The following is a 9,389-nucleotide window of genomic DNA, read 5'->3' as shown; positions in this document are numbered from 1 at the left end:
TGATTTTTAACCAGCTTTGTGTACTGCTGTACATGCAGCGGGCCCAGAGGTCCCCATTTACCTGCCTGCATCACTCCGATGGAGGACCACAACCATAACCCTAACCTAGAAAACTAGATATTGTGAGCTATTTTAAATAAATCACTTCGTCAGTAGGAACAAAATGGACTTAGGGCTGAGTGTCACAGACAGGCCAAGTTGGAATGTATTGAGACTAAGGTAGAAATTGCTGGTTTTGGTCTTTTCAATGGGATTTGTTGACATAAAAGGAAAATATTAACCAATGGCAGCAGCCTAATCCTAAAACAAAACAAAAAATAAATGAAAAGATTAATCAATTAGAAAATCACTATTCTTTGATGTGCATTCACACATCCTATTACTTACAAAGGAAATCATAGCATAAATATTAATAACATTTAGTTTACCACTTCATGGTTTTATCTGAAGGGGCAAAGGACGTCATTTGAATTATCCAGCAAAGATACAGCTTCATTATCTTCATAGGGACTTCATGTTCAATTAGGATGTGTTGTCCATAAAATTGCAATTGCTCACCTGCTGATTTCACCAAAAAATGAGACAAAGAAAAAAAAAGAAATGCTGCACAGCAGAGCACAGCGGTCTTGCAGCCACATTAGAGATATGACTAGATGTCTGAATGCCTCGTTGGTTGAGATGACTGCTTATCAGTACCACATACACGCTGGATTTTATATACTGCCTCGCATATAAATACTGTATACTGTGTTGAGAGACAGCCATTACTTTCCCATCTCAATCTTCCGTTCTGCCAGCACACCGAAACCCTGCCATCTATTTTTTACCTTTTCTCTCCTTTATCAGGCTCCATTTATCCTCCTCTGTCTCCAGCAACCTCTTCCACATTCATTTATGACTTTCCCCTCACTCTTTATCCCTCTGTTACAATGCTCCTTTTCTCATTTGTCACTCCACCCTTCTTGGTTTCTCTTCTTCACCACTCTTGTCCTCATTTCTTCTTCCCTCCCCAGCTTACCTCTCCCTCGTTCTCATTATATCCACTCTCAGACTCCCTTCAGCCGCCCTCCGTGCATCACCTCTTCTCTCTCTCATTCGGGACCGGGCCACTGCCTAGCCCTCGTTTCTGTGCTCATGTATCAGCTTTTGTCTCAGACTGGCTTTGATGGACACGTCCCCTGGTAAACAAGTAAGGCCAAATAGACTAGAGGGAGGAGGAGAATGAAGGAATCAATGAAAGAAGAGAACTGACAAGATGGTAAGAAAAAGTAGCACTTTTTTTTTTTACACTTTTAATAAGCACATACCTAAAAGTTGAAACATTTACAAGATGTAAGAAAGCCACATAATGGACCCTGAACAGTGATGCAGAATGATATTTGGCATTTCAAGAGCTTGGAGCGTAGCGTTGGTGATGATGCAGGCTATTTGCTTCAATGATTGATTGATTGATTTTATTTGACCATTTAAATATAAATGACTCTCTGTCAGGCATTAAAATACATAAATAGTCAGGGATAACACAACAAAGCCCAAAGACGCATTACTTTGTCCAACCTAACCCTGGATCCAGGAACAACCGGTAGCTGAAGTCACGAGGACCACGAGATCTCGCAAATTCCCGTATGATTGCACAATATAACAGGATGTAGTTTCTATAAACAGAACCACGAAACCTCTGACCTGTTGACTTCAGGCCTGTTTCGCCCATTATGACATTTTCAAGGTGTAGTGCAGGGAAATATGATCCGTTGTGAGCATGGTGTTTTATTTTGAAAATTAACCAAGCGTTTTATTTGGTTTCTGGGCTTGACTTCCTGTCCCGCAATAGAAGCAAATAGAAGCTCTGCGTATCTGCTCCGGAGGGCTGGGGATCGCCGGAGCTGGGTGGGATGGAGTCGGAACGCAACGCAAAATACACACATTGACTTTAATGGAAACCTATTGACTCCTATTGACTGTTGACTTGGTGGAAATCAGGGGTCAGTTTTTTGGCACAACGCCATGTCTGAAGTTGTCATGTTCTCGTTTTAAAAATGAGTCAGCTGGAAAAAATAAAAAAAGTAAGCCAGAGGCAGCGTTTTCAATCAACTTGGGGATGTAACAATAGCTTCATTAGCTAGCTAGTAACAGCTGATACTGTTGAATCTGCCAGTGATGGGTATCATTTTAGCTTGGCTAGAAACTAGGACATCTGAATGACATCTAGAGCCCATTATTTAAAGATTACATAATATTCCAAGCGGGGATTGGCCTCCATTTTCATTGTACAAAGCGTATGTTCGTACAAGAACGGAAAGCTTTACAGCTGAATGGGGGTGGGGGCTTTGAGAAAGGTCAATTTTCAATTGATTATTTTATGTGGTTAAAAATGAACAAAAACTTTAGAATGAAGTTACATTATATAAAATATAAAGATAAAGAAATAAAGAGTAATCTCATTGCCAGACCTCCACAGCGCTACACTGCTTATCTATTCAGGGATGGGGGGGGGGGGGACGGGACTGCGGACATGCTTGACTTGCCCAGATGACTTGCAAAATAGATAGCAGAGATATTTCGGGCTTTATCCCAGTGATGTATATCCGTTGAGCCAGACTCTATATAGGGATGTACAGGTGTACTCCATGGAACTGTGACATCACCTTTGGGTGTGGTTTCAATACCGTAGGTGCTTGAGCTGCGGAGCACCCAGGTGCCAGACTGCCAGTAGGCTGCATTCATTTTAAAATACACATGGCCGTTGGTGCTAAGTGGAGCGTCTGTGATAGTGCGATTGGTTATGTCGCTGCCAGTCCCTTGCTCCATATCCTTTCCACCAATCACAGCGTCTCTCGGATGAAAATCTGTATTTGCGAGATGTGGTCCTGCCCTGAGTTGAAAGAAAAAAAAATGACGGCTTTATTATCGAGTTAACAGGCGTGTGTGTTCGTGTCGGTTCTGAACTATGGTTTCAAGTGCAACAAAGCACAATTTGTGACCCCAACTGGTCAGAGGTGAAACATTGCTTTTCAGCCTGATGTTAGGTTACTCTGAAAAAAGGGACCAGTATAATCACACCAATCTGTCAAACAATACGAATGGGCGTAAAACAAATGCATCTAGTGGGAAAAGAGATTCAGCAGAATGACTGTGTGAATGAATAAATAAGGGACTCCAGTGGTGGTTTGGAACTCAAGCGGGGGGGTAGACAAACCGTCTGACATAAAGAAGAAGGTACCTGCACACAGACTCAGAGAAAGAGACAATGACAGAAGTGGGGCATCATGGCTGTCCTGTAAAACACAGCAGAATTAACCCTCCTGTGGTCTTCAGGTCAAATTTGACCTCTTTTCAAAAAGTTTCTATATCAGAAATTTGGGTTTCTTTCAAAAAAATTGTCCAAAAAAGTAACGTGGGTGCTCCAACAGCACTCCTCACAAGTTAAACAAATAATCAGTTTAATTTCATTGAATTGGGTGTTTTTTGTCGATTTTATAGTATTTGGACGATAAAAAAATTGATAAACTTGTGTGTGACAATGTAAAATTAAAAAAAAATGTCAAAAAATGTCAATAAACGTGAATAAAAGTAACTAAAATGTGAAAAAATGTTTACAAAAATAAAATTAATTTTAATAAAAGTGCTAAAATGCTTAAAGAATTTGTGGGGGGAAAAAAACCCACAAACATTTCAAAAGGCTCAGAAAAAGTCAACAAACGTTGAAAAAGTGACACAAAACATCGGGGGAAAGTGTCAAAAGGTTTTTCATTTGGAATTTTGACTCAGAAAAAAAAAAATTGCAGGTCGGCAGGTCGGCAGGAAGACAACACGAGGGGGCTGAAGAACAAGCGGGTCCGACAAAGACGCTGGGGATGTGAATGTGATTGTTTCTTTCGAGGGGAGTGGAGCTGGTAGCGTCTGAGAGAGCCTGTTCGAAGCTGGAGTCAGAGTGGTTGTAGTTGGTGAAAGCAGGGAAAGATTTCAGTCAGAAGATGTGTTTCCTCCTCGCTGTCATGCCTTTAGTCTCTGTCTTTCATGAAGAAGAGATCAGGAGAAGATGGTTGCGCAGATGTTGGCTCAGCCATACTCTCCTTTCCATTCACAGCAAGTAGCTTACTTCTATTTTCTTAAGGGCCAGTACACGCTACTGTAGAATAGCTTCTGAACCTCTGCCCACACACCTTTCTGGCATCAAACTTAGGTGGAGCTGTGTTTTTGTGCATTTTTGTTACTTTCGGAAGCAGCAGCTATCTCTACACCCACGTCACGCTGTGATTGGCCATCTGTGATCTGCCAGCTGTGTTTGGCCACCTGTGTGGAGGTGAGAAAAGGAGCCGTTTTTTTTTTTCTCTCTAGCTCTTGTTTTATTCAACCTTGACAGGACTATTTCTGTCACTTTTCACACGAATGACTATAAATTTCCTCCTGGAGAGACTCACTCTGCCTTCGAGTGTAGTCTTTCAGGAACAACTCTGAAGTTCGGTTTGTGCGATCAGACAACACGTCGTACGGACTTGTTATTACTGACGTGATCGGACAACACGTCATCTAACTTTTAGATACCGACGTGATCAGACAACACAGTCGAAGTAGTTTAAGTAGTTTTACTATTTAAAGAAACAGTCCCACAAATGTGAGGAATGTGTATGCCAAATCAAGTCAGATGGGAATGAGGCTTCCAGTCTTCGTGCTAACCTGGCTAGCCTGATTTCAGACTTCTGAGTCACCACACATATCTCAAGATGTTGATGTTTATACCGACACCACTGCTTGGATTTGCAGACGAACAATCAGAGCTGGTTGGCAGAATTAACTATGGGGCGACATCTTTTTACATAGCTAGCTAGCTAGTAGTTAAGAAATGTCCGCAAGCGTGGATGAGGTGGATGCAGCTGTACAAGTTGTATATCATCTTACCGAAAAAAACAACTCTTTCATTTGAATGATGGGAAACAATGTCAGTTCCTGTCTTATTATCAGGCTAGGACTTTGTTTGAAGTGCTTTTCTTAGCCGACAAGAGTTTGAAAGACAACAAGCTCGTTACTCAAAAGGTCGGACTGTTCTTTGAACTACTGACATCACACTCTTTGAAATAAGCAGCTGCATCTTCTTGTCTTCGGAAATCTAAATAACTTTATCTTCATTTTGTGATTAATCGAAGGAATCATCTTGCCACTCACATGGACAAGGGGAACTTTTCTAGATTTCTCATTAAAATGGATGTATGGGGGTTAACACTCTCTGGATCACTGAACATTAATCTGAAATACTCTGTGATAAAAGTATCAAAGTGCTTAATAACAGTAATAATGTACCTGAAGTGGTAATATTTCTAGTATCGGGCTAATCCAAGCACACACACACACATACACACTCATGCACCAAGTCCATTCTCTGGCTGGCTGTGGTCCAAACTGACACATTGGGGGGAGCAGCAGAAGGCCGGCCTGGCCCAGACAGCTCTGTCTCTGTCTATCTGAATCTGCAGGAGGCGACTCGACAGCTGCTCAAGGTGAACATCCAATGAGGCATGTGCCAATATGGAGACTGAGACTGGGAAAGAGACCTAAAGACAGACAGAGAGGACAGATGTGGGAATAAAATTACAAGTGACAGCCACAGAAAGAGAGAAGATCATTAGTTTGGAGTTTAAAAGCTCCTTTGAATGTTAACAGAGGTGTTAGTAAGTTGAAATCTAGAAACAAAGTTCAAATTTGAACTTTAGGGATCATCATTGAAGCAAATATGAAAGGAATATGGACAGAAAATGTAATTGGAAACAATAAGAAGTGGAAATGAAAACAAAAAATTGCATATACCGGTCATAAAATGTAGCACAATGGCCAAATAATATCTAATCAGTTATTGCTTAACTTTGTACCCATGCAGGTTGGCAGGCCGTCATTTATACATTTTAGTAAATTAAAAAACTGGATTTTTTTCAAACATATGCTTGCTTGCCTTTACAGTCCAATCCCACCAAAGCAAGATTATTTCTCTTGTATGGATGTTTTAGACCCTCAGTTCTCACACCTATAAGACTTAAGAAATGTTAACGTAATAAATAATCTAGTAGTGCAATTCGTCCCAATATAACAACATGAGTTTCTCATTAACCTCAGGCCTTAAAAACAATTGAATTCCTGCTTATCTAATAGTCATGTGCCAACGGAAGTCTACAAAATGGTTAAAATCATCCCATCTACCCTAGTTTGCATGTTATTATGGATCCCACGCCACTTCTAGGCAAGTCCCGCCCTCCGGAGCAGCCCGATGGTTGGGGTTAGGCATTGACCTCAGATAGGTCAGGGGATAGGACCTGAAAAAATCGGTTCCGTTACGTTGCGTAAGCATTGACGCCTGGCCAATAGTGGCGTGTGAATGCCATTGAAGGGCGGGTCTTGCCCAGAAGGTGCATGGGTTCCATAGTAACGCCTAGTTTGCCTGTACTGTAGATGACTGGATGAGTGACTGTTGAGAACCTTGAATACTCACCCTAAGGTCCTACACATAGTAAAAAACAGGGCCCTTTACCTATGGCATATATTTGTACTTGATGTCGAAGCAAATAACCAAGAAGCATGGATTTACAGCAGAATAATGGAGTCAGTGTTTTATGTACCATCATGACGTCTGTGTTTGAGCCATTTTGATGTTCATGGGATAAAACCTGTTCATGAGGGCTAGCATGACTCTGCTATCGTTCAAACCCATGGTATATATGCTATTTCTATGAAAATATAAATGTAATTATGTATTAACACAGGAAAGAAATAAAATATTTTCAATGCACCATTTACGTGTCCTGGTGTTTGCTGTACATTCTTGTCAGTTAGAAACATCAAATTATCAAATATCAGTTAGAAATAGTATTCGGTCTTGTCATGATGGGGAAAGCCGAATGTAACACCGTGTTAAAAAAGGATAATTGAAATTAATTATTCATAATTATAAATTAAATGATTAATAAATTAGTTTATGAGCCAGAATTTAATTATGATGATGTTTTCTTGAAATGTTAATTGATTATTGAGTGAAAAATCACACCACATGGCTCATTCAGTAGTAGTTCTGGAGCTTTCAGTCAGGGCTGGGCAATATATCGATATTATATTAATATTGTGACATGAGACTAGATATCGTCTCAGATTTTGGATATCATAATATCGTAAACGGCTTAAGTGTTGCCTTTTACTGAGATTTTTTTGAGTTTTTATAATATTGCCACAATATCGTCATCGAGGTATCAGGACAAGAATACAAAATCACCAGATATCATCAGCTATCACGATATCTGATTTTCTCCATATTGCCCAGCCCTACTTTCAGACTTTCAGTAATAGTATATGATCTTCCTCAGCAAATGGACTTTTCATGTATATATATATATAGATGCATGACACAGTAATACACTTCAGTCCGGTTCTTCTGGAAAAAATATGATAGGAACATTTTACCACTGATAATAAATCACTAAGTTTTACAGAGTAATTGATCATGAAAATGAACATACTTGTATTGAATCCAATCAAACCTCAACATTAAAATATCCCACTGTGGTCCAGATCAAGCCCTTCCCATCGCACTGGTTGCGAGAAGCGTTGACCGCTCCAGGAAAGGCTAAAGCGGATGTTCATGCTTCACTGCAAGACCAATATCCACCTAATATGTTGGATCACTTCAACATTTTTGGTGAGAGTCAACGCTGGCCTCCAGCATGTGGGGTGTGACAAGGTTAGATTGCAATGGACGTGGCCCAGGCCTTTAAACTCAAGACTGGTTTATGAGTCTGGATTAGCAGCTGCCATGCATCACTATAACAACTCCTAACACACACACACACACACACACACACACACTCCGCCCATTCTGGGCATCCTGTGGAACCAAAAACATAAATTAGACTGCAGCTCCAGAGAGTGTTCAATCGCAGGTGTACCCACCCACACACACAAGCTAATGGTGTCAAGTAAAACGGTGAAATTTGCTGTATAATGAATGGGGTAGTGGCAGATGACTCAGAATACTGTCAGAGGAGGCTGATGGAGCCTAATGATGCAAACAGTTTGGTTCTTGGCTCTAGCCTTGGATGGCAGGGAGTGCTTGGGTCTGTCTGATGTGCCGTGGACGTCAAAAATGAAGACATGGATACGCAGACACACACCTACACGCATCTTTCTGAGCTCTTTTCCCTTTCCAATACTGTATTTAGTCCCCTGCTTCTCTGTCAGCCAGCACTCACTGCTGTTATCTGTACATCTAGAAGAAGGAACAATGCAAAATGAATGTCACCATTTCTCCATCCAACTGCTCCAACACATTGCCATGGCATCTCAGCGTGCATGCTTTTCATCAAATTTACAAAGAGTGAGACAGAGAGTTGGAGCTCCCTTTGAAAAAAAGGCTGTTAAATAATGCAGGTAAGTAAGCTTGTCGGGAAGAATTGTAAAAAAAAAAAAACGTGCTTCACTGAATCAGAGCCTAGTTAGGGAGAGAAAGGGGGAGAACCTGCGTGACTTTCACCCCTGAAGTGTGTGTGTGTGTCACAGCTGTGACAAGGACATCAGACAGGCTGAAGACCCCTGCCATTATGTCCTCCCGCTGGTGGTTTATAGATCAATCTGACACAAGACATCCTGCAGTTTTTACCTCCTCATGACATCTTTATTTATCGATTCTGTCAATTAGAATATAGAAGCAGGAAGAGGAGGGGCATATTGGAAAGAATTAGACATGCTATAACGTGATGATCCGTAAATGGAGAATACAAATGACTGGGCTGAAGATGTGACCAGCATCAGATGCTGCTACAGACTCAAAATAGCTGGTCTTCACATGATTGGCTAGTACAAGACTGCCCCCTGCTGCTGGTAAAAACAAACTGCACACTCATGTCATAAGTATGAATGTTCTATTCGCAAAGGATCAAATCAACAAATATGAACATTTGTCAGAAGATGATGCAAAAACAACAATATAGGCCTACACAGTAACCCTCAAACTGTGACCACAGTGATCCAAACACATGCAGTGTTCAGTGTTCAGGTGGCCTATCTTCATAAATCATTTGGGAAGATCCTTGCAGTTATGAAAAAGGAGGCTCACTCCATATCACTTTAAGGTTTCACAGTGACTTTGGATAACCTGATTTCTCACAAATCAAAGTAACCATTCCAACAATAGACAGGTTCTTGTATATTTGAGTGGGGGGAAAATAACTTTGCATTGGTTTTCCTGGCTTTAAATCAGTTATTAGTATTACTAGTTTACAAGGCTCTGAATGGTTAAGCAGCTACTTAGTGGACTGCTCCTTCTTTATCCACTGCCTTAGGTCATCGAAAACAATGGCATTAAATTTACAAGAAAAGGAGGACAGAGAGGCAGCCTTTCCGTAAAGATCCAATAT

The 9,389-nt window shown here is 40.8% G+C and overlaps 1 long non-coding RNA gene across 1 annotated transcript; it reads right to left on the bottom strand.

The window, feature by feature from the left end:
• Positions 1-2,717: 2,717 nt before the first annotated feature.
• On the bottom strand, positions 2,718-9,003 carry LOC116681722 (uncharacterized). The gene is made up of 3 exons (XR_004330079.1): positions 8,992-9,003; positions 7,805-7,809; positions 2,718-2,846 (listed from the first exon to the last, which is right to left on the bottom strand). It is a non-coding gene; the product is annotated as an uncharacterized LOC116681722 (long non-coding RNA).
• Positions 9,004-9,389: the final 386 nt, after the last annotated feature.

This window comes from Etheostoma spectabile, unplaced genomic scaffold, assembly GCF_008692095.1.
Source record: "Etheostoma spectabile isolate EspeVRDwgs_2016 unplaced genomic scaffold, UIUC_Espe_1.0 scaffold00018687, whole genome shotgun sequence".
Lineage (NCBI taxonomy): Eukaryota > Metazoa > Chordata > Actinopteri > Perciformes > Percidae > Etheostoma > Etheostoma spectabile.
The sequence above is the reverse complement of the archived record's forward strand: the minus strand, read 5'-3'. Positions and strand labels throughout refer to the sequence as shown.